The sequence below is a fragment of the Giraffa tippelskirchi genome, chromosome X, assembly GCF_054371585.1.
Source record: "Giraffa tippelskirchi isolate mGirTip1 chromosome X, T2T-mGirTip1v1.2.pri, whole genome shotgun sequence".
Lineage (NCBI taxonomy): Eukaryota > Metazoa > Chordata > Mammalia > Artiodactyla > Giraffidae > Giraffa > Giraffa tippelskirchi.
This window is the reverse complement of record NC_137289.1, coordinates 152,766,639-152,793,077: the sequence shown is the minus strand read 5'-3', so window position 1 is coordinate 152,793,077 and position 26,439 is coordinate 152,766,639. Positions and strand designations below refer to the sequence as shown.

General features: G+C 50.1%; 1 protein-coding gene and 1 non-coding gene across 9 annotated transcripts in view; one reads left to right on the top strand and one right to left on the bottom strand.

Moving 5' to 3' along the window:
• The window catches only part of LOC145536416 (polyprenol dehydrogenase-like), a 264,105-nt gene that overhangs the window by 188,292 nt on the left and 49,374 nt on the right, over window positions 1-26,439 (bottom strand). The gene's annotated exons all lie outside the window — the stretch shown is intronic.
• Window positions 21,477-21,548, top strand: TRNAC-GCA (transfer RNA cysteine (anticodon GCA)). Its single transcript has one exon. It is a non-coding gene; the product is annotated as a tRNA-Cys (tRNA).

The window sequence follows — 26,439 nt, the reverse complement described above, 5'->3', positions numbered from 1 at the left end:
CACCATCCACTCATTCATCCATACATCTAATTCATCATCTGTCCATCCATCCATCCACCTATCCATCCACCCACCCACCCATCCATCCATTCACTCATCCATCCATGTACCCACCCACTCACCTCCCCCAGTCCCTGGCAACCGCGAACCCACTTCCTGTCTCTGTGGATTTGCTTGTTCTGGACGTTTCCTATCAATGGCATCACACACCGTGTGTCCTTCTGTGTCTGCTTCTCTCTCTGAGCATCACGTGTTCAAGGTCCATCCACATCGTAGCCTGTGTCGGAGCTTCACTCCTTTTCATTCCACTGTGTGGACCACATTCTGTGTATTCATCCATCCCAGGAGGGATGCTTGAATTGCTTCCATCTTTAGGCGATTCTGAGCAGCACTGCTATGAACATTCAGGCACGAGTTTCCCTGTGGACACCTGTTTTCAGTTCTCTCGTGTAAATACCAAGAGATGCTCAAATGCTAACATATGCTCAGCTCTTATGTTGATGTGTTAAGTCACTTGTTTAACTTGTAGAAGAACCAGCTTCTGCAATCGCTTTGACAATTTCATTTAACTTGGGGACTCCTGAAACCCCTCTTCCTCTCCATTTACACTCAACTCCATGTGCACACACAATGTTCAGTCCCTTCGCTGGGATTTCACGGAACTCAAATAGCACACCCTCGATGCTCAGACACCAATGTGTCCAGGACGCCATGGCGCAACGCCTCCTCATACCAAACCCCAACCTCTGTCCTTACAGCAAAACCCAGAGATTATGCAGACACCTGGGGAAACTTTGCTAGGCAGGAAAGTTAGTTTTCCACTTTTTTCCCCAAACACCCCTTGTCGTGGCTCAGACGGTAAAGAATCCCCCTGCAATGGAGGAGACCTGGGTTCGATTCCTGGGTCAGGAAGACCCCCTGGTGGAGGGCATGGCCACCCACTGCAGTATTCTTGCCTGGAGAATCCCACGGACAGAGGAGCCCGGTGGGCAACAGTCCACGGGGTCGCAAAGAGTCGGACACGACTGAGTGACTTTCACTTTCGCCTTTCACTCTCAAACAGTGTGGGGCTCTTCTCTGGGAAGCTGCCAACCCCAACTGTGTTCCTCTTTCAAGGTTAAGTACATTTCTGCGGTGAAGATGTTATAGAGGAGAGACGCTCCCCAGAGCAAGCTTATCACAGCACAAACGCTGAAAGAAATAAGAGGGGAGACAGATTCGACCCCGGCAATGTCATTTACATAAACATGAGGAGGAAGCGGATCCCATTTTCTATTGCCTCCTGCTGCTGCTTAGTCGCTCAGTCGTGTCCGACTCTCTGCGACCCCATGGACCGTAGCCCGCCAGGCTCCTCTCTCTGTGGCATGGTCCAGGCGAGAATACTGGAGTGGGTTGCCATCCCTCCTCCAGGGGATCTTCCCGACCCAGGGATCGAACCCGGGTCTCCTGCACTGCAAGCGGATTCTTTCCCATCTGAGCCACCAGGGAAGCCCTCCTGGTCTCAGTTTTTTTTGGCGAGAACACTGAGAATGTGAGCAAATAAAATCCTAAATTTCACGATGCAGCCGATTTGACACACATTGTCCTGTCTGGTGGGGTACCTTGTCTGTGGACACTCGTGCCTGAGGGACATTTGTGCCCTGGGGGGCACACAGCTGGCAGGGCATGGCAGCGCAGCAGACCTCCGTCCCCAGCCCCCAGGGACGCCTGCTTCCGCTCCTGTCTACAGACGGCGCGCCCTCCTCTGGCGGCCCGCCTGCTCCTTGCTCACTGCGGCTCCGGGAGCTGCACCCAGGGCTGGGGATGGATTCTGCGGGGAGAGGCTCTGCGTGGAAAGGTCTCCCTCACCACCGTCCACATCACCCGCAGTGGCACCTCTCGGGAAAGCACCTCCTCTATTTCCAACGAGAAAGGACATGAGAAAAGTCCATGAGGGTCTCGGGTTCAAAGTCACCTGACAACCCTGCCAAGAGGTGATTGAGTCTATGTCCATTTTTAGTTTCGAAGTCAAGTTTAGAGGGCCGAGTTAACCCAGTCGGAGGTTCTCAGAGCTTCACCAACGCTGCTGTCTGGGAAGCCCCTCCCTCCCTTCCTTCCTGACTCCCATCCATCCTTCTTCCTTCCGACCACTAAACCCCACGCCTCTCAGTCCCCGGACCACAGCCACAGCTCTTTTATTTGACATCCAACCTTTCTTTTCACTCTCCTTACCCCTGTTTTCTGCACGCTAGCGTCTCAGTCATGTCCGACTCTCTGCGACCCCATGGACTGTAGCCCAACCAGGCTCCTCTGTCCATGGGGATTGTCCAGGCGAGAATACTGGAGTGGGTCGCCATGCCCTCCTCCAGGGGGTCTTCCTGACCCAGGGATGGAACCCACGTCTCCTACATTCCAGGCAGATTCTTTTACCACTGCACCACCCGGGAAGCCATCCCATGTTATGTGAACAGTCAAATCTCAATTCCTATCAATGGTCCAGAACCACAGCCTGCCTGCTTCATCGGTCTTCCTTCCTCCATGCCTTCTACTTACTGGACACACTTCCCCAGTTTACCTTTTGATCTCCACCCTCCGGACCTGTCAGTAGCACCAAGGTTGACAAACCCTTTGTCTCAAGCACTCAGGATCTCAGTTGGACCAGCCATGCAAACCAGGAGAGTTATGTTTGCGTGCTTACAAACATCTCCCATGATAACTCATGCGCCCTGTATAAGTATGGGCAAAGGGGCTTTTGGTGGGCACCTCAAGCTGCAAAGGCACACGGCTCACCCACCACCAAGGATCTTTAGCTGTTGTTCAGTCTCCAAGCTGTGTCTGACTCTTTGCACGCGACCCCATGGGCTGCAGCACACCAGGCTTCCCTGTCCTTCAGGACCTCTCAGATTTGATGCAAACTCATGCCCACTGGGACTTTCCTGGTGGCTCAGATGATAAAGGATCCACCTGCAATGCAGGAGACCGCAGGAGACCAGGGTTTGATCCCTGGGCCGGGAAGATCCCCTGGAGGAGGGCATGGCCACCCACTGCAGTATTCTTGCCTGGAGAATCCCACGGACAGAGGAGCCTGGAGGGCTACAGTCCATGGGGTCGCAAAGAGTTAGACATGACTGAGCGACAAAAATGTCCATTGAGTCGGTGATGCCATCCAGCCATCTCATCCTCTGTCTTCCCCTTCTCCTCCCGCCTTCAATCTTTCCCAGCATCAGGCTCTTTTCCAATGAGTCAGCTCTTCGCATCAGGTGGCCAAAGGACTGATCTCAAACAATAAGTCTCCTTGTTGTTTTAAAAATAAAAATCAAAATCAGAGCGATCTTGCTAACACCAGGCAGCTTCATCTGAATCCCTTTCTTACTTTGCTCTTGTCTGAAAGGGAGGTGCAGCCTATGTCTGTCGGCCACCCATGTGACCTTGTCAACCCTCCCGAGCACCATGATGGATTGCAATGCCGCAAATTCCACAAGCGTCAGCAACATCCTAAGATACGCCCGGGGCAACCTGGGAGCTCTGCAGTGAACAAGCGGCAGGTGATGATACCGCAAAGTCTCCGTCAGCTTGCACTTGCATCTTCAGATCGAGACACACCATCATTCTCCATCAGCTCAGCCCTTGGTAACTCAGAATCCGCAGACCCCGCATCATTCCTTGGACCCCTGGACTGCTTCCCTGCATGCATTTCGAAGTCTGCCCACTTCAAATCCCAGAGAACACCCGATGGGTTTTCTGGACCCAGGTCCTCATCAGAGACATTTCACGATGGGGGCCACTCTCAGACTTGACTCTGAAGAGTCAGGTCGACATTTTCTCCCACCGTATCCAAGTCCAGAGCGTGATCTGCAAGAGCTCCAGCAAACGAGGACCCCAGAGGTGGGCTGACTGAGCCAAAGCTGGAAAGCAGACAGCCACCCTGGGACCTCTGACTAGCTGGTGGCACTTCCAACAAGGTGATGCGTATACAGGAGACACCCAAGCTCTCCTAGCCAACCTCTGCCTACTTTTAAACTCACTCAAGATTAGCATGTGGACTTCACCAACTGATGCGCTTTCCAAAAGCACTCGGGGCTACCCTGGGGGCTCAGACGGTAAAGAATCTGCCTGCAATGCAGGAGACGTGGGTTCGATCCCTGGGTGGGGAAGATCCCCTGTTGAAGGGCATGACCACCCGCTCCAGTATTCTTGCCTGGAGAATCCCACGGACAGAGGAACCTGGCAGGCTACAGTCCGTGCGTTGCAAAGAGTCGGACATGATGACTGAGTAACTAACGCACATGACATTTCTGCAAATGTCTTAACGTTTTTGCCAAAGTCTGGCTCACGAGGAAGACAGCCCAATCCTCCTATCGATGTCTGCAATGCATCTGTTGCCATACGGTGTTTCTGTCGAAGAAAATGCAAGCTCACAGAGACGTGTTGCTGGAAAACCGAGGGTTGTTTTGATAGCTTTCCTAGACAACTGTGGATTATCTTTGGTAGTATCCCCCCCCCAAAACCAACAGGGGGTCTTTGCATGATGGCAAACTGCAGCGTGGCAACGGAGCCATCAACGTGCTCCGTCGCTCAGTCGTGTCCGACTCTTGGCAACCCCGTGGACTGTAGCCCACCAGGCTCCTCTGTCCATGGGGATTCCCCAGGCAAGAACACTGGAGTGGGCTGCCATGCCCTTCTCCAGGGGACCTTCCTGATGGAGGGATTGAACCCGCATCTCCTGAATTGGCAGGTGAAATTTTTACCGCTAGCGCCAGCTGGGAAGCCCTCAGTAGAATTTCATTATTCTGTCAATCTTGGATTGACTGGTACAGGGAAGTGTGTGGAGTGAATCACCTGCCCATGGAAACAGCATTGGACCCCACACGAGACCAGGCAGGGTCACTACCCCACGTCCCATGAGGATGTCCTTCCTTCAGCCTGAGAGCTGGTCCCCATAACAGACCCGAGACAGGCAACCTTCCACCCTCCTCCACCCTTCGGAGAATCCCGAGGGCCACAAGCTGTTAGGACAGACCGCGGATTTATACAAACTGGGTGCAAACGGACAAATCCCAGCAGGCGTGATCCTGAACCCAGAGTGATTTAAGAAACCGTGAGATCCCGGGAGCATTCTAGAGGGTCAGGTCCGAGGTGGGAAGCAGGTGGACCCTGGTTGCCCCAACAGCCAAGCCTGAGAGGAAGGCTCCCGTGACAGCCCTCCTGTCCCCCAGCGTCCACCCTGGACCGGGATCTCTTCACCCACCGCCGTCCTCAGCATAACAGACCACCTGACCATCCCCTCGGAATCTCCAGGACGTCTCGCATGCCTGCCGTCACCGACCGTAGACCAGAAGAGCATGACTCCCTAAACACAGGGAAGCGACTTCGCTGGTGGTCCACTGGTTAAGACTCCAGGCTCCCAAAGCAGGGGGCCCTGGGTTCGATGCCCGGTCAGGGAACTATACCCCACATGCTGCAGCAAAGAGTCCATGCAGGGGGCTTCCCTGGTAGTCCGGTGGGTAAGAATCCCGCCTCGAAAGGCAGGAGACACAGGGTCTCCATCCACGGTCCGGGCAGATCACACGTGCCACGGAGCAACTAAGCAGGTGAGGCACAGACTGCTGAAGCCTGTGAGCCCTGGAGCCCGCGCTCTGCAACGCGACAAGCCACTGCGATGAGAAGCCGGGCCCCGCGACGGAGAGCGGCCCGCATCGGCTAGCGAAAGCGCGCGGGCGGCCGTGAGCACCCAACGCAGCCGCCGGTAAGCGAACACAACCAAGAGGTGTTCCTGGGCCACGACGAAGGACCTCGCACGCCGCCTCCAAGACCCAGCACGGCCAGACAGATAAATACGTAAATGAAAACATTAAAATACTAAAAAAAAAAATAAAAATAAAACACAAGTAGTTACGATAATGCCCTAAAACTACATTTCTGCGTGCCATAAGGCAATTATAATTATTCTCAACATAGGAGGGGAATGTGGAGTCTCTTTCTTTTTTAATTATTTATTTTAATTGGAGGCTAATGACTTTACAATATTGTGGGTTTTGCCATATACATTGACATGGATCAGCCACGGCTGTACATGTGTCCCCCATCCTGAACCCCCCTCCCGCCTCCCTCCCCATCCCATCCCTCAGGGTCATCCCAGTGCACCAGCCCCGAGCACCCTGTCTCATGCATCGAACCTGGACTGGCGATCCGTTTCACATATGATCATATACATGTTTCAATGCTATTCTCTCAGATCATCCCACCCTCGCCTTCTCCCACAGAGTCCAAAAGTCTGTTCTTTACATTTGTGTCTCTTTCGCTGTCTCGCATATGGCGTCATTGTTACCATCTTTCTAAATTCCATATATATGCGTTAATACACTGGTGTCAACATAGGAGGGGAGTGTGGAGTTTCATCACGTAATCCCACGGGTCTTTGCCAACATCCTGGGTCATTTTCATGTCTGATTTTTCCCCCCATCATTTGTTGTGGCTGTCCACCCACTCAGTCGCGTCTGACTCTTTATGACCCCATGGACCACAGCACGCCAGGCTTCTCTGTCCATCACCAACTCCCGGAGTCCACTCAAACTCATGTCCATTGAGTCGGTGACGCCATCCAACCATCTCATCCTCTGTCGTCCCCGTCTCCTCCCGCCCTCAATCTTTCCCAGCATCAGGGTCTTTTCCAATGAGTCAGCTCTTTGCATCAGGTGGCCAAAGTATTGCAGTTCCAGCGTAAGCATCAGTCCTTCCAGTGAATATTCAGGGTTGATTTTCTAGGAGGGTTTTTTTTTTTCCGTGTAATAACAGATTCACCGAGAGCGATACATACAGTAGCAGAATGGTTTCTGAAATGTTCCATTTCTCACGCACACACCACACACAAAGCATCTGAACTTTATTTGGCAAAATGTGGATATTTGATAAAACTGCATGTCAGGTACACAGCCTTTCTTTTTACGGTTCTCTGTATCTTTTGTATGCCTGGGGGCTGAGCTGCTTCAGCCGCCTCCAACTCCTGGCGACCCCATCTTTTGTATGCATGAAATATTTTATAATAGAATTACTTTAAAGGCACATTGAAATTCAAATCGCTGCTACAAAATGAACAGGCTAATTTGTGCGGATCAAATGCTTGACGGGAATTTACAGGCAGAGCTCGTTTTATTGGGCTTTGAAGATGCTGCGCTTTTTTTTTTGACAAATTGAAGGTTTGGGGCAACTTTGCATCGAGCAAGACCTCTATCCACGCTGTGTTTTCAACAGCATTTGCTTGCTTCCTGTCTCTGGGTCCCATTTTGGTCCAGCTCGAAATATCTGAAAATTTTTCATTATGATTCTATTTGTGACGGTGTCTGTGACCTCTGAGGTCACGACTATGACTCGCTGAAGGCTCAAAGATGGTGAGCCATTTTTCAGCAGCAAAGTATTTTTAATGAATGAATGAATGTTGGTTGTTGTGATATGATGGCACGATACACTTGCTAAGTTGCTTCCATCATGTCCCACCAGGCTCCTCTGTCCCTGGGATTCTCCAGGCAAGAATACTGGAGTGGGCTGCCATGCCCTCCTCCAGGGGATCTTCCCAACCCAGGGATCGAACCCAGGTCTCCTGCACTGCAGGCAGATTCTTTACCACTGACCCATGGGGGAGGCTTCATTATACACTCAGTGGACCGCAGTCTACCGCAAACATAACTCTTACACGCACTGGGAAGTCAAAACATCTGTGTGATTCCATTTACAGGGCAGGACGGGGAGGCCTGGTGTGCTGCAGTCCACGGGGTCGCAAAGAGTCGGACATGACCGAGCGCCTGAACAACAATTTATTGCGATATTTCCTTCCTTGTGGAGGTCTGGAAACCGAGCCCATAGCATTATTACCAAGGTCTGCCTTCACTCTTTAAGGATAATCCGAGAAGTCAGACGGAGAAAGACAAATATATCACTTACATGTGGAAGCTGAAACATGAGGCAAAAGAATTTATCTACGAAAACAGAAGGTGACTCAGAGACGCAGGAGACAGGCGGCCGGCTGCCGAGTGGGAGAAATGCAGGACTGGGACTGGGAGGCAGTCAATGTGAGGATACTTTGATCCATCTTCCTTTTTTTTTTTTTTCAGTTACTCATGAAATGAAAATGCAACTATTATATATAGGACGGATAAACAAGGTCCTCCTGTTTTGCACGGGGAACTCTATTCACTACCCTGTGATACACCATTATGGAAAAGAATACAAAGAGAATATGAATATATATAACTGAATCACGTGGCTGTACAGCAGAAATGAACACAACACTGTAAATCAACTCTACTTCCATAAAAGAAAGTTTTCAAAAAAAAAAGAATAATTTGACACGCATGTTGCCTCTGAGTAAACTAAAATGCCATGAAAGCTTTCTGCTTTTCACTGGGCCTAAATGCCTTCTGTTGAGGCAAAACCCACTGTCCGCTTTGAGAGACTCCACCAACCTCCTGACTGGGAAATATTTCACTTTCCAATGAGTTTATGAGAATCTGAGTCAGCAGTTCCTAAATTCTCCAGCGTTCCAGCTGGAGACGGTGGTTAAACTTGTTTAGAACCAGAAAAATGAATCTCGTCTGAGGGTGAAAGATGCCTCCGTGAGAATTGCAAGCAGAGGGTGGTGGGTTTGAGCCAAAAGATTATACAGAAGAGACAAAGAAAGATAAAAAAAAAAAAACAGGAAACGAGGAAATGAACTGCCCTTTAGAAGAATTTCATTTTAATATGGTTTCATTTCACTATGGTTTCATTTCACTTTTATAAAGATTTCCACTTTCAGTTTTTATTAAACAATTTTAACAAAAAGTTCATTTTTATAAAACTTCAATTTACTAAAAAAAAAAAAAAAAAAAGGCAATAAATCAAGGTCTGTCTGTAAATTCACGGAAACATCTGTTGTGGTTCAGTCACTCAGTCGTGTCTGACTCTGCGACCCCATGGACCGCAGCACGCCAGGCCTCCCTGTCCATCACCAACTCCCGGGGTCCACCCAAACTCACGTCCACTGAGTCACTGATGCCATCCAACCATCTCATCCTCTGTCGTCCCCTTCTCCTCCTGCCCTCAATCTTTCCCAGAACCAGGGTCTTTCCCAATGAGTCAGCTCTTTGCATCAGGGGACCAAAGGATTGGAGCTTAGACCTTATAAGAGTCGGGGCCATAATCCATGGTCGTCTTTAAAGTTTGCTTAAGGTTTTGTCCTAGCCAGCATGGGCGGCTATAACAGATCACCCTATTTAAAAAACTCGTTTGTTTTCCTCAGGCCTGGAGGCTGGGCGTCGGAGCTCCCGGTGAGGATAGATTCCTTTGAGGCACGGTTCGCTCCTGGAAAACTAAAGGCAAATACCCGCATCCCTCTGTGTGTTCCAGAAACAGCTGTGTTTCAAAGAACTTCTATCCATCTAGCCCTGCATCACTTACGCCCCGCATCCCTCAGTCGAGATTCAGGGTGCTGGGGCTTAGCTGCTGAGTCACGCCCATCTCTTTGCAGTCGCAGCCCCGCCAGGCTCCTCTGTCCGTGGGATTCTCCACGCAAGAATACTGGAGTGGGTCGCCATGCCCTCCTCCAGGGGATCTTCCCGACCCAGGGATGGAACCCGGGTCTCCCGCACTGCAGGCAGATTCTTTACCATCTGAGCCACCAGGGAAGCCTAAGCCACTCTGTAAATGGACACAGAGACACACACACACACACACACACGCAGACCTTTCACTGCCCGCTCTCAGGCTCCCAACGGCTGAGCTGAAGCATGCGCACACACCCTGACCTAGCTGGACAAACACGCCTGCGGTCTGGACTGGCTGGCCGTTCGTCCAGCTCCTGTCCTGTCCCCCTCGCCGCCAGGCCGCTGGACGGCTGACTTGGCATCAGAAGGCAGAACAACCCATTTGGAAACCAGCTGCTCACCAGGGGAGACGCCGGCAGCTCTCACATCCCAACGACAACACCGACCTCCCGAGCTCCTGCTGCACGGCTGGGCCCGGGGACCCTAGGACGACAGCCATCTTTCCTCCTCTTTCAGCAGGCGCTTCCCACCGTCCTCTGATCATTACCGTCTTCAGCGTGTGGTTCCCAAAGGGGAAAGGGCTGGGCGGGACACGCTGGAAGTCTGAGGCTGACCTACGAGAGATCTTTTTCCGTCAACCTATAGTTGATTTAGCGGCGTTGCTAGCTGCAGGAGTCCAGCAAAGCGGTTCATTCGTACATATATATACACATATTCTTTATTCCAGATCCTTTTCCATCATAGGTTATTAAAGATAAAGTGAAAGTGTCAGTCATGTTTGACTCTAGGCGACCCCCTGGACTGTAGCCCGGGATTCTCCGGGCAGGAATACTGGAGTGGGCTGCCATGCCCTCCTCCAGGGGGTCTTCCCGACCCAGGGATCGAACCCGGGTCTCCCACATTTCAGGCGGATTGTTGACCGTCTGAGTCACCAGGGCAGCCCATGCGGTCTGGGCACGTTATATTTCTAAAATGCATTTCTGTGCTTCCAGTTTGAGAGACTGCATGAGGGGAGGAAAAAAAATAAATGAAAGCTATTTCTCCTGCAGGGAGCCTGCCATTTCCCATCACCACGATCTGCTTCTCTCCATCTATTTGCATTTGTCTGGAAAACCCCAGGAACGTCCCTACTTTCTTTTCCAACCCCCCCCCTCCGCAGGGACCGGCCTCAGCTATTGTGAGATCTTTGTCTGTTTGATTTTCGGTTTGTTATTTCATCTCGGTCCGGGAAGCGCCCCGCTCCGTGGCTTTTCAAAGAATCCACAGGGTTCCCTGGACATAGAATCGGCCTCGCTGCAGTTTTGGTTTTTTGTTGTTTTTCTTTTACCAAGTTGCCCGGGGCTGCCATTGTTGTCACAGTGTTTTCACCAAAACACAAATAAAAAGGGTAATTTCCCCAGGATCTCGTTTTTTTTTTCTTGTAGAAGCAAGAGTACTGGCTCCTTCTACGCAGGTGCCTCTAAACCAGGTGGGAAGATGGAATTAGGTGACTCATGCTAACGCCGAGATTCTCTGGAGCTGCGGGGCTGAGGGCAGCGTGTATTGGAGGCTTTGTAAGTTGTAGTGTGTGTGTGTGTGTGTGTGTGTGTGCGTGCTGTTGACTTTATCCAGTTGGAGGCTTTATAAGTTATAGAGTGTGTGTGTCTGTGTGTGCGTGTCTGTTATTGACATTAACCAAAGCGCAAAAGGGAATTGTCAGAAGGAAGAATGTAGCTGTGTGTGTGTGTGTGTCTGCTTTTGACGTTAATCAACTGGAGGTTTTATAAGTCGCTGGGGGTGTGTGTGTGTGTGTGTGAGTGCTCTTGACATTAACCAAAGCACAAAAGGGAATTGTCAGTGTGTGTGTGTGTGTGTATATCTGCTCTTCACATTAACCAAGGCACAAAAGGGAATTGTCAGTGTGTGTGTGTGTGTATATCTGCTCTTCACATTAACCAAGGCACAAAAGGGAATTGTCAGTGTGTGTGTGTGTGTATATCTGCTCTTCACATTAACCAAGGCACAAAAGGGAACTGGCAGAAGGAAGAATGTTGTGTGTGTGTGTGTGTGTGCACGGTCCTAACATTAACCAAAGCACTAAAGGCAGTTGTCTGTGTATGTGTGGTCTTGACATTAAGCAAAGCACGAAAGGGAACTGTCAATGTGTGTGTGTGTGTTTCTCTGCTCTTCACATTAACCAAGGCACAAAAGAGAACCGTCAGAAGGAAGGACTCCAGCCCAGCGCCACCTGTAAGGCGGGTGTCTGCCATCTAAACAAGCTGCTGTGATGACTGTAAACACGGTGGCCACGGAGAAAGGCTCGCGCCGCACACCTGCCGATGACAGCTGCCTAATGTCACCCTGGTTCTCTGCTGGCTCTGTCGATAAAGAATCTGCCTGCGATGCAAGGAGACCTGGGTTCGATCCCCGGGTTGGGAAGATTCCCTGGAGGAGGGCATGGCAACCCACTCCAGTATCCTTGCTTGGAGAATCCCACCGACAGAGAAGCCTCGTGGGCTACAGCCCATGCTGTTGCAAAGAGTCGGACACGACTGACACTTTCCCTTTATCTTTAACAACCTACAATGGAAAAGAATATGTCTACATAAATGTATAGATGAATCACTTTGCTGTACGCCTGTTAAATCAACTATAGGTTAATAGAAAAAAATCTCTCATGTCAACCTCAAACGTCCAATGTATCCCTCCCCATCCCTTTCCCCCTTGTTAACCATAGGTTTGTTTTCTATGTCTGTGAGTGAGTTTCTGTTTTGTACATAAGTTCACATGGATCACCTTTTTAAGATGCTGCAAAAAAAGCAATATAAACGCTACTAATACTGTATGGAAAGGACATCACCAGGCGCTTCCCGGGTTGCCTCCTGGTTAAGACTCCACGTTCCCAATGCAGGTGAGGGGGGTCGATCCTTGGTTGGGGAACTAAGATCCCACATGCCTTGCAGCCAAAAAAACCCCCCAAAACACTATGGAGAACCAGCAAGGACCTGCTGGACAGCACAGGGAACTCTGCTCAATACTCTGTAATGACCTTATGGTTCCCAGGGGGAAGGATGGGGGAAGGGATAGTCAGGGAGTCTGGGATGGACATGGACACACTGCTGTGTTTAACATGGAGAACCAGCAAGGACCTGCTGGACAGCGCAGGGAACTCTGCTCAATACTCTGTAATGACCTGATGGTTCCCAGGGGGAAGGATGGGGGAAGGGATAGTCAGGGAGTTTGGGATGGATGTGGACACACTGCTCTACTGAACATGGAGAACCAGCAAGGACATGCTGGACAGCACAGGGAACTCTGCTCAATACTCTGTAATAACCTTATGGTTCCCAGGGGGAAGGGTGGGGGAAGGGATAGTCAGGGAGTCTGGGATGGACATGGACACACTGCTGTACTTAACATGGAGAACCAGCAAGGACCTGCTGGACAGCACAGGGAACTCTGCTCAATACTCCGTAATAAGCAAAATGGGAAAAGAATTTGAAAAAGAACAGATCTATGTATATGTATAACTGAGTCACTTTGCCGTACACCTGGAACTATCACTACATCGTTAATCGATGCTACTCCAATACACAGTAAAAATTTTTTAAATAAATCAATACTTGGAAAACAATTACAACAGTACCTGACACCTTGTAAAGACTTAATAATTGGAAGCTGCTGATGTGAATTTTCTTTTTTGCAGAATTAGAAATGGGGGAAATTTCAGGAACTAGCCAGAGCTTATTTCAACAATTTTAAGCAATTATTCAGACACGTGTTTCGGATTTTTCATTCATTATTCAGTTACTCAGTAAAGGTCTTACAGAGTCTCTAGTCACTGGAACTATTCCGATTACTTCAGGCGAGTTGTCATATCATCAACTTAATCCCATCAACATAGGATAACTACAGTGCTATTGCTTTACCTAGTTGAACTTCTTTAACTGTATCTTGTAAGTCTTTATCACATAAACTGAGTCTTTTCCACCCCATGGACTGCAGGACACCAGGCCTCCCTGTCCATCACCAACTCCCAGAGCTCGCTCAAACTCCTGTCCCTTGAGTCGGTGATGCCATCCAACCATCTCATCCTCTGTCGTCCCCTTCTCCTCCCGCCTTCAATCTTTCCCAGCATCAGGGTCTCTTCCAGTGAGTCAGTTCTTCCCATCAGGTGGCCAAAGTGCTGGAGTTTCAGCTTCAGCATCAGTCCTTCCCACAAATATTCAAGGTTGACATCCTTGAGGATGGACTGGTTGGATCTCCTTGCATCCAAGGGACTCTCAAGAGTCTCCAGCATCACAGTTTGAAAGCATCAAACATTTAGAAAGGGAAAAAAAAGAATCTGAGCCTGCCAGAATGACCCTGGAATGGTGCCGATCTCCTTGAAAGATGGTCATAAAGAGATCGACGGGATGACGCAGGACTACGTGAAACTGCACCTCGGAGAACGCTTTTCTGGAGTAGGAATTTATTTCCAAGCATAAAGTGACCCACACAGGAACTGGTGCTGGGGTTGGGGTGGGGGTGGGGGCTCCGCTAGCCTGTGCTATTTCTTACAACAAGCTTTGACCTTCCCCATTGGGCTGTCAAAGGCATCCTCTGATACCACCCCCATCGGTGAGCAGAGAAATACAAAGCAGAATCTTGCAAGAGAGAAAAGCCCTCCTGGGCTGAATAAAAAGGATGCTGGCCACCGCCACCCCACGTGCGTGCTTAGTTGCTAAGTCATGTCCGAACCTCTGCGACCCCATGGACGGTAGCCCGCCAGGCTCCTCTGTCCATGGGATGCTCCAGGCAAGAACACTCGAGTGGGTTGCCATTTCCTCCTCCAGGGGAATCTTCCCGACCCAGGGATTGAACCTGTGTCTCCTGCCTCTCTTGCACTGGCAGGGGGATTCTTCACCACTGAGCCCCCTGGGAAGTGCTACCACCTCCACGCACTTCCTTAAGTCAACTTCAGAGAAACTGCCATTGCAAAGCTTATGAATCCGGAGGAACATTTGCAGAATAAAAGCAGTCAGACCAACTATGAGGGTAATTGAGAAACCACAGCGTGCTCCCATCCCAGCAAGACAGGCTGGAACCCACGACCGAGAAGTCTGTCTTTTCTCTTGGTTTTGAAATCACTGGCAGCCGTCCCTTTGAACCCAGCGGCCCCCAACCTTCCTGGTCTCGTGGGAGACAGTTTTTCCACGGAGCAGGCGTTAAGAGAGATGGTTTCGCGATGACTCAAGCACATGACGCCTCTCACAGGCTTCGTTTCCATGATTATTATCTCGACTAAAAAAGGACGCACCATGTGAGGGTTGTGACCTAGGTTTTATTTGGGGGTAAAACAAGGACCGCAGCCCAGGAGACAACACCTCAGAGAGCTCTGAGAGACTGCTCCAGAGAGGCGGGGGGCAAGGTCAGGATATAAGATTTCGGTGAAGGAGGCATTCGTGAAAACCTTACAAAAGGTAAGTGAGTAGCTGGTGTCACCGTGAAGGGATTTAGTGCCTTTCCGGATGCGACTGTAACGGCAGAAAGCAAAGCGGAACGAGACAGCCTCTCGATGAAGGTGAAAGAGGAGACTGAAAAAGCTGGTTTCAGATTCGACATTCAAAAAACAAAGATCATGGCATCTGGTCCCACCACGTCATGGCAGATAGATGGAGAAACAGTGGAAACAGTGACAGACTTCATTTTCTTGAGCTCCAAAATCACTGTGGGGCTGGGGGCACTGCAACCATGAAATTAAATGCTTGCTCCTTGGAAGGAAAGCTATGACAAACGGAGACAGCATATTAAAAAGCAGAGACATCACTGTGCCAACGAAGGTCCGTCCAGTCAAAGCTGTGGTTCTTCCGGTAGTCATGGACCACCAAGAAGGCTGAGCACCGAACAATAGATGCTTTCGAAATGTGGTTTCTGGAGAAGACTCTTGAGAGTCCCTTGGACTGCAAGGAGATCCAATCAGTCCATCCTAAAGGAGATCAGTCTTGAATATTCATTGCAAGGACTGATGCTGAAACTCCAGTACTCTGGCCACCAGGTGTGAACAGCTGAGTCATTGGAAAACACCCTGATGCTGGGAAAGATTGAGGGCGGGAGGAGAAGGGGGTGACAGAGGATGAGATGGTTGGATGGCATCACCGACTCGATGGACCTCAGTTTGAGCACGCTTTTGGAGTTGGTGATGGACAGGGAAGCCCAGCGTGCTGCAGTCCAGATACGGCTGAGCAACTGCACAGCAACAGCAAATATATGAAACAGATAACCAACAAGGTCCTCCCGTATAGCACACGAAAGTATATTCAACGTCCTGAAATAACCTGCAATGTAAAAGAATCTGAAAAAGAATATATGCATACATACAACTGACTCCCTTTGCTGTACACGCAAAACTAACACAACACTGTAAACCAACTATCCTTCAAGAAAAGAAATAAGATGAGATACAATAAACTCAGGTGAAACAGAAGAGAATGAGGCTGTCGCAGCGAAACCACAGAGGACCGTGGCAGGCATGAGTGATCAGACCTCCCAGCACATTCGTCCTGAAATCACCTTTCCAGGTTTCGTGCGGAGGCGGCTGTAATCTACTGGGGTAAGTGAGACGCTAGAGGGGAATTTGGACAGATTAACCGTTCCTGTTTTGGAGAATCATCAAGATACACAGAGGCCATGCAGCTGAAAGGACGCGGGATGGATGTAGGCGGATTTCTGTGTCCAGGGAACACAGGTGAAAACCCAGCTTTCCAAACCACCGATCACCTAGGAAGCAAGACGGGCTGCAGGTAAGGGTACTCACCCCTCAGCTTTCCCAGGGGCTCAGTGGTGAACAACCCGCCTGCCAATGCAGGAGACGCAAGTTTGATCGCTGGGCTGGGAAGATCCCCTGGAGTAGAAAATGGCAACCCACTCCAGTATTCTGGCCTGGAGAATCCCACGGAGAGAGGGGCCTGGCGGGCTGCAGTCCATGGGGTTGAAAGACTGTCAGACAGGACTGAGCAACGACACAACCATAATCAACAAGTCCGTCTCCGTCTTAACCACGTCAGCTTCAATGTCTGTTCAAGAAAGCTCATCCAAACCAGCATGCTCTCTCTTCAGCCTCTCTGTACAAACTTGGCAAAGCGAAAAACGCCCAAAGTACTCATAAAGCAACCCAGTGACCATCCACAGATGAATGGATAAATAAGATATGGTACATATGTACAACGGGATATTACTCAGCCCCGAAAAAGAACCACATAATGCCATTTGCCGCAACATAGACGGACCTGGATACTATCAAACAGAGTGAAGTCAGTCAGAGAAACTATCATATGATATTGCTCATATGCAGGTTCTTAAAATATGAGAGAAATGAACTTATCTACAAAAAAAAAAAAAAGAAACACAGTCACAGACTTAGAAAAGAAAGTCAAGATTACCAAAGGGGAAAATCGGGAGGGATCAATCAGGAGGTTTGGTTTAAAATACAGAAAGTACGATACATAAAACAGATAATCAACAAGGGCCTACTGTGTAGCAAAGGCAACTCGACTCAATATTCTGTAATAGAATTAACACGGAAAAAAAATATTCTGTAACACCCTAAATGGGAAAAGAATTTGAAAAAGAATAGATACATATGTATAACTGAATCGCTCTGCTATATACCTGAAAATAACACAATATTGTAAATCAGCTATGAAAGTGAAAGTCACTCAGTCACGTCCAGCTCTTTGCAACACCACGGACTATCCAGTCTATGGAATTCTTCAGGTCAGAATACTGGAGTGGGAAGCCTTTCCCTTCTCCAGGGGAACTTTCCCAACCAAGGGATCGAACCCAGGTCTCCCACATTGCAGGCAGATTCTTTACCAGCTGAGCCACCAGGGAAGCCCAAGAATACTGGAGTGGATGAGATGGCTGGATGGCATCACCGACTCGATGGACATGAGTCTGAGCAAACTCCGGGAGTTGGTGATGGACAGGGAGGCCTGGCATGCTGCAGTCCATGGGGTCGCCAAGAGTCGGACACAACTGAGCAACTGCACTGAACTATAGCTGATTCATGCTGCTGTATGGCAGAAACCAAGACAGTACTGTAAAGCAATTATCCTCCAATAAACACGTTTTAAATAAATGAAAGAAAAGCCACAGGAATAGCAGGCAAAGAATGGATGTCAAGGATGTGGGGAGTAACAGATGAAAGCAAAAACCGCATCAGTCTCTCTTCCCCCACGGCACTCCATGTTCTGTAGGTGTGAGGGCTGAGTCACAGAGCATCTCTGCGGTACCCAAGACAAGCCCCAGTTCCGGGGGGCCCCACAGCCGGAGGGAGGCAGGCCAGATGTCCAGGGTGACAGGACCTCTGTCAGTTCCAGCCCGACGGGTGCACGGCTCAGTTAAGAGTCTGCCTGTGGTGAACTTGGAGCTGGTGGCAGGCTGATGACACCTGCCCAGCTCCGTGAACGAGCCAGTCTTTTTATTTTCAATGTTTAACTTTGTACTGGGGTATAGCCTGGGAAGGGAGGCCTGGCGTGCTGCAGTCCATGGGGTCGCAAAGAGTCGGATGCGACTCAGTGACTGAGCTGACTGAACTGAACAGCCGATCAACAATGATGTGATGGTTTCAGGTGGACAGCAGGGGGACTCAGCCATCCATACACCATATACGTGTGCCCATTCTCCCCCAAACTCCCCTCCCATCCAGGCTGCCACACGACATTGAGCAGAGTTCCCTGTGCTGTCCAGCAGGTCCTTGCTGGTTCTCCATGTTCAATACAGCAGTGTGTCCGTGTCCATCCCAAACTCCCTAACCATCCCTTCCCCCATCCTTCCCCCTGGGAACCATAAGGTTATTACAGAGTATTGAGCAGAGTTCCCTGTGCTGTCCAGCAGGTCCTTGCTGGTTCTCCATGTTAAGTACAGCAGTGTGTCCGTGTCCATCCCAGACTCCCTGACTATCCCTTCCCCATCGTTCCCCCTGGTGACCATAAGGTTATTACAGAGTATTGAGCAGAGTTCCCTGTGCTGTCCAGCAGGTCCTTGCTGGTTCTCCATGGTAAACACAGCAGTGTGTCCAGGTCCATCCCAAACTCCCTGACTATCCCTTCCCCCATCCTTCCCCCTGGGAACCATCAGGTTATTACAGAGTATTGAGCAGAGTCTCCTGTGCTGTCCAGCAGGTCCCTGTTGGTTCTCCATGTTACATACAGCAGTGAGTCCATGTCCATCCCAGACTCCCTGACTATCCCTTCCCCCATCCTTCCCCCTGGGAACCATAAGGTTATTACAGAGTATTGAGCAGAGTTCCCTGTGCTGTCCAGCAGGTCCTTGCTGGTTCTCCATGTTATATACAGCAATGTGTCTATGTCCATGCCAAACTCCCTGACTATCCCTTCCCCCATCCTTCCCCCTGGGAACCATAAGGTTATCACAGAGTATTGAGCAGAGCTCCCTGTGCTGTCCAGCAGGTCCTTGCTGGTTCTCCATGGTAAATATATAACCAAGTTTCTGTATGGCCACAGCATCATCGCCTTCAAAGGTGAAACGTGGCCCAGAGGATGTAGAAAAAGGTTGTCCGTGGACCCTCCCACGCTCAGCAGTCCAAATTAAAATATTCAAGGGGCTTCCCTGGTGGCTCAGCAGTTACAAATCCAGCTGCCAATGCAGGAGACACGTGTCCAATGCCCGACCCGGGAATATCTCACAGGAAGCGGGGCAATTAAGGCCGTGTGCTACAGCAACTGAGTCTGTGTTCTTTGGCCTGGGACCCACAACTCCTGACGCCCTCAACAAGGCAGTGAGAAGCCGTGGGCCACGGCTAGAGAGGAGCCGTGCTCGCCCACAGCTAGGGAGCGGCCCATGTAGCACTGAAGACCCAGCACAGCAGAGAGGAAAATAAATACACAATAAAAAATATGTATATATATTGCTGCACTCGCCCTCAGCAACGGTCCACACTCTCTGCCGAGCACTTCTCTCTGCATCTGAATAAATCCACTTCTTACTGATCACTTTGTCTCTCCCTGAATTCCTTCTCTGATGAGACATCAAGAACCTGACCTGCGTCAGCTCCTGAAAGCAGGTAACCGCGGGTTTGGGCTGGGTTTGAGTCCCAGCCACGTGGGTTCGAGTCCCAGTCTGTGGTAAACGGTTTCCCTTTGATGTCTCTCAGGCAAAAAAGGAAACTTAAGTTTCCTTAATGTAGGTCTCTTCAGTAACATAGTATTGAGAGTGAAAAAGTTGCCTTAAAACTCAACATTCAGAAAACTAAGATCATGGCATCTGGCCCCATCACTTCATGGCAAACAGATGGGGAAACAGTGGCTGACTTTATTTTGGGAGGCTCCAAAATCACTGCAGATGGTGACTGCAGCCATGAAATTAAAAGACTCTTGCTCCTTGGAAGGAAAGTTATGACCAACCTAGACAGCATATTAAAAAGCAGAGACATTACTTTGCCAACAAAGGTCCGTCTAGTCAAGGCTATGGTTTTTCCAGTGGTCATGTAAGGATGTGAGAGTTGGACGGTGAAGAAAGCTAAGCTCCGAAGCATGGATGCTTTTGAACCGTGGTGTTGGAGAAGACTCTTGAGAGTCCCTTGGACTGCAAGGAGATCCAACCAGTCCATCCTAAAGGAGATCAGTCCTGGGTGTTCACTGGAAGGACTGATGCTGAAGCTGAAACTCCAGTCCTTTGGCCACCTGATGCAAAGAGCTGACTCATTTGAAAAGACCCTGATGCTGGGAAAGATTGAAGGCGGGAGGAGAAGGGGACGACAGAGGATGAGATGGCTGGATGGCATCAGCGACTCGACGGACATGGGTTTGAGTGGACCCCGGGAGCTGGTGATGGACAGGGAGGCCTGGTGTGCTGCGGTTCATGGGGTCGCATAGAGTTGGACACAACGGAGTTACTGAACAGATAGCGTGTAAGGCATTGTCTAAGATGTCAGACGTAACAAATAAATTTGAAAAGTGCCTGTTTTCCTGGAGCTCACAATCTAGTGGCAGAAGAAAAGAATATGTTAAAAAACAAACACACATATAACAACTGGCAACAAGTCCTAAAAGCTGGAAAATGAAGCTGGATAGGCGGAGAGACTAAAGGGAGAGAAAGATGTTTTTTGCAGAACGGTCAGAGAGGGCCTGCCTGAGAGGTGGGACCTGCGCAGAACCCCCGTAAAGGAGGCGAAAGCACCAGCCATGTGAGTGTCAGGGTAAAGAGCATTGCACGCAGTCAGGACAAAACCCCAAGACTCAAGCACAACTGGCTCTCCTCAGCAAGGAAGTCAGCGTGTCTGCAGTGTGGGCCATAAGATCTGAGAGGTAACCAGGGGCCGGGTTATGTAAGACCTTGGAGGTCACGGGAAGGAGTTAGACTTTTATTCTGAGTGGGCTTCAAACCCACTGGGAGGTTTTTTAAAAAAAAAATTCAGCAACACAACCTCTAAGCCCTGGAGAACCATTTTCAAGTCCCTTCAGCCACGGCCTCTGCCTGGATGAGCACGGCCGCTGAACGCAGGCAGGCGTCGGGTCTGCGGGCTGGAGGGTGGGGGTCAGCCACGGAGGGACGGTAGGAAGGACATCGTCGGATGGGAGCGGCTTCCTGAGACTCCTGGGACAGGGGGACAGCAGAGAAGAGTCTCCAATGACAAGGGAGACAATTCAAGAGAGCAAGACGTCTCCTTGCAAAGCTGACCTCACGATTTCTCCCGGGAATGCGTCAGTCGTTAGCTTTGCCCAGACCACGGCAGTAATACCCTGAATCGAACCATCACTGCAGAGACGCACGCATTAGGATGCATGTGAGCAAAGTCGCTCAGTCATCGTCCGACTCTTTGTGACCCCGTGGACGGCAGCCCTCCAGGCTCCTCTGCGCGTGGGGTCTTCCAGGCGAGAAGACCGAAGTGGGTTTATATTCCCTCTGCCAGGCAATCTTCCCAACCCAGGGAACGAACCCATGTCTCCTGCATTGGCAGCCGATTCTTTGCCGCCAAGCCTCCTAAGAAGATGGCTTTCCCTGGTGGCTCAGTCGGTAAAGCGTCTGCCTGCAACGTGGGAGACCCGGGTTCGATTCCTGGGTGGGGAAGATCCCCTGAAGAAGGAAACGGCAACCCACTCCAGTATTCTTGCCTGCAGAATCCCACGGACAGAGGAGCCTGGTGGTCTACAGTCCATGGGGTCGCAAAGAGTTGGACGTGACTAAACAACTTCACTTTCTTTTCTCCTAAGAAGCCCACATGTACTAGAAACGTGGCTCAGTGACGCGGACAAAGTTTCTTTCCCTATCGAACACTTTTCACGTGGCTGGGAAGGGACGCCAGACAGGAGGTATTTTCTTATCAGAATTCACGTCGTTCAGATTTGGACAATATAGGACTCAGAAAAGAATAAAAAAAAGAAGAGCGATCATTCCTCCCTGAATTTGTCTCTGCAACCTTCAGATTGTTCTTTATGGAACAGAATAAAGAAGAAATTGATTTTTTTTTTTTTTTCTGCCTTACATTTCCTGGGAGGAAATGTCCTGTCTCAGTACCCATGTATCCATGGGAAAAAGTTATCGGGCGCAATTGATTTCATCAAGAAAGGGCTTTCAAGAGAAGCTTTTTATATCCTGCAAATTCCAGCCTTAAGAAGGATGGAGGGGTAAGGTTACAACTGCAGCTCTAAAATAAGGAAATTGAGAAGTAGCGGAGGACTTTCTTCTTTTATCTTGTCCTGAAAGGCTTATTTTAATCGATACAAAGCGTATATCCAACCACCACGGTTGACTGGAAATCATGTCTGATAAATGCTTTATGCAAAAGCAAGGCTGAAACACAACGAAGGTGATAGATCAAATTTCTTACCAGCGAGCTCCTCATCCAGGGACTAAGGTTTCAATGAAAGGAAGGATGAACATGAATTAATTCATTTCTGGGGGTATCAGAGGAAAAGCTAGTTCTTGCAGTTGAACAACAGTTGCAAAATCTCAGCTCAGGAGAGAAGACTCGAAAATTAAGGAAATAACGTGTGCAAGGTCAGACAGACAGCTCAAATTAGCTCCTGCTGATATTGCTTCTGACAATTAAATTAAGTATGTCACCATCACAGGACACAGTGAATCCACAGAATTAATGAGTCTCTCCCGTAACGCAGTGGAAAAAGCAAAATTGTGGAGGATAGACACAAATGAGATAGTACCAGCAGCTAGCTTGGCATCCCCGGGGGAGCCCGTTAATGTCTCCGAGCATCACCTCCAGAATTGTGTGATTTTATGTGATAACAAGTGCAGTGGACAAGAGAGCCGTAATGATCACCATTTACGTCAGCATCACCATGTCATCATTACCAGTATCGCCACCATCACCACCAGTAGCCACAGCACCATCATCGCCATCGCTGACATTCTGTCATCACCAGCATCCCCATTAGCATCTCAGCATTGTCACCACCACCATCAACAGCATCACCATCAGCATCACAGCATCATCACCATCACCACCTTCATCACCATCACCACCATCACCATTATCATCGTCATTCTATGACCACCACCATCATCATCAACTCCATTAGCAGCAACATCAACACCATGACCACCTTCATCACCATCACCATTATCATCATCATTCTATGACCACCACCATCATCGTCAACTCCATCAGCAGCAGCATCACCACCATCACCACCTTCATCACTATCACCACCATGACCACTATCACTGTCATCAGCACCATCACTGTGCTCATCATCCACAACCCCACCATCGGCATTTTCACAGTCTACATCACCTCCATCATCATCACCACCATCATCATCACCATCACCTCGATTATTATCGACACTACCACAACCCTCATTTTCACCACCTACCTCATCTGCCTTCACCTCCCTCACCACCACCATCACTGGCACCGTCAATATCATCACTACTGCCATCCGTTCCGATCCCGCAAAGTACACGACGCTCTCCACCACCGTGTCCTTCTGGCCAGCACTTCGGATGCGTCCACAACGTGCCGGGGACCATGTGGAGGACTAAGAAGTTGGTCCTTCTTAGTCCAACACAGGTAAACCACAGTAGGCTGTGCTTCAGACACAGGTAAACCACAGAACGATGTGTGAAGCGGAGGGAGGAAGGAGAAGACATCTGAGCTCAGGACAGCTCCTTTGGGGTCTGCTGTGGGTGTTGAGAAGTCTAGGGTGAGTAGGTCAGGAGAAGGGGGAGAGACACCCCACCCCCCACCACCACCAACCATGCACAAGTCTAGAGTTGGGAGGAGGAGAGGACTCCACCCACAGGGGTTTAGGCACATAAAGCAATAGCGTGGGCAGTCCAGAAAGTGGGAGCCCCCAGGACGATGGGTTACAGACCACAGAGTAAACAGGCAGAGTAGTGTCCGACTCTGTGGGACCCCGTGGACTGTAGCCCCGCCAGGCTCCTCTGTCCATGGGATTCTCCAGGCAAGAATACTGGAGTGGGTTTGCCATCTCCTGCTCCAGGGGATCTTCCCAACCCAGGGGTGGAAGCTGCGTCTCCTGCACTGGCAGGTGAGTTCTTTACCAACTGCACTGCCTGGGAATCCTCCGCACTACTATATACAAAATCAACAACAATGACCTACTGCAAGCACAGGGAAAATATACTCAATAGTCTCTAAGAACCAACGCAGGAAAAGAAGCTGAAAGGAAATACATGTATATGTATAACTGAATCGCTGCACTGTATACCTGAAACTAACAAGATATACTTTAATTTTTAAAATTAAAAAAAAAAAATGATCTGAGGAAAGGTGCGATGTTGGCCAGGAAGGCCCGCTTGATGGTGAAAAGTGTTGAACGGTGACAAGGGACGCCTACCTGCTTTCAAAAACAAAGGACAGAGGACTTCCCTTGTGGTCCAGGGGCTAAGACTCTGACCTCCCGTCCCTGCTCAAGGAAACTAGGTCCCACATTCTGCAGGTGAAGATCCTGAGTGCCTCGATTAAGACCCAGAGCAGCCAAATAAATATTAAAACACACACACACACACACACACACACACATCCAGTGGCAGAATTTTCCATCCCAAATGGGACTCTGTCCCCATGAAACACTGACTTCCCACGCCCTCCTGCAATCCCTGGAACCCACCACCCTATTTCTATCTCTATAAATCTGCCTCTTATATCCAGTGTGTACATCCTCAGTCACGTCCAAGTCTTTGCAACCCTGTGGACTGCAGCCCGCCAGGCTCCTCTGTCCATGGGATTCTCCAGGCAAGAATCCTGGAGTGGGCTGCCATGTCCTCCTCCAGGGCATCTGCCCATCCAGGGATCGAACCCACGTCTCTTTTACCACCTGAGCTGCCGCGCTCCTCTAGGCACGTCCTAGAAGTGGAAATCCTGCAGAACTTGTCCTCTGCGTCTGGCTTATTTCACTCATCATCATGACCTCGAGGTTCACCCACGTAGAAGCAGCAAGTGTCAGAATTCCCTTCCTCGCGATGGCTGATTCCCCTGTACGCATGGACCCACATTTTGTTTACTGTCTCATCCACGGATGATGTTTTTGGAAGGGGCCACCCCCCCATGTAACCCATAACAGCATCTCTCCGAATTTAGTAGTGTTAGTCTCTCAGCTCTAGGCGACCCCACGGACTGTAGCCCGCCAGGCTCCTCTGTCCGTGGGATTCTCCAGGTAAGAATACTGGAGTGGGCTGCCATTTCCAATCTGGAACTTAGGATCCACTCAAATGCATCAGCCTACCGCCCACACCCAGAATTTGCTGAGTGCCAAAAAATTGATGCTTCTGAACTATGGTGCTGGAGAAGACTCTTGAGAGTCCCTTGGACAGACATGAGCTCAAACCTGTCCATCCTAAAGGAAATCAACCCCGAATATTCATTGCAAGGACTGACGCTGAAGCTCAAGCTCCAATCCTTTGGCCACTTCATGCGAAGAGCCAACTCAGTGGAAAAGCCCTTGATGCTGGGAAAGATTGAAGGCGGGAGGAGAAGGGAGCGACAGAAGGTGAGATGGTTGGATGGCATCACCGACTCGATGGACATGGGTTTCAGTAAACTCCGGGAGATGGTGATGGACAGGGAGGCCTGGCGTGTTGCAGTCCATGTGGTCACAAAGAGCTGGACACGATTAGCGACTGAACAACCCCTAAAGGAATCTTAACACAATCTCGAGTTCCATTTTACGAGCAGGTGATTGCAGAATTTGTTCCAAACAGGAGACGTCATTCCGTAGGGAAGGTTGCCAAGGACAAGTCCACCCCAGAAAACCCACGACGGGCATCATTCAGACATGGCTTGCCATCCCAGGCTGCCACGTGGACTCCTTTGGAAGGTCTCCAACGTGGATGCCTCAAAAGACATGTCAATGAAGCACTCGAAACGAGAACCCTCCGAGGACACGTCAGGGCAGGCGTCTGGCAGGCACGCGCCCACGCCAAGGACGAGGATGAGGCAGATGGCCAAGGCAGCGATGCACCAAGCCCTAAAAAGCCCACGCCCTGCCCGTCCCGTCCACGCCCCGGCTTATCTGCAGGCACGGGGCGGAGGAGTGGATGCCAACATGAGCCTGGAACAAGGGAAGAGCTGAAGCACCTCCCGAGTGTAAGCCGGCGAGTCCTAGAAGGCGGACTCCAGGCGAGGAGGGCAGTTCAGGACACGCACAATGGGCGGCCCATCGCCCAGACCGGGAGACCGCTCCACCTGGAGCTCCAAGACGGAGGTGCGGCAACGCCCGCCTCTGAGCACATGGCATCCTTGCCGGACCCCTTCCGGCCAGCCGGCTTCACCCATCGGGCGAACCGTCACCCAGAAGAACAGCTCCATGTGGATTCTCCAAGGCCAGAATACTGGAGTGGGCTGCCATTTCCCTTCTCCAGGGGATCTTCCCGACCCAGGGATCAAACCTGCGTCTCCTGCATGGCAGGCGGGTTATCATTAGCACCACCTGGAAAGCCTTCACACCACTATATGCAGACCAGATACACAGCAAGG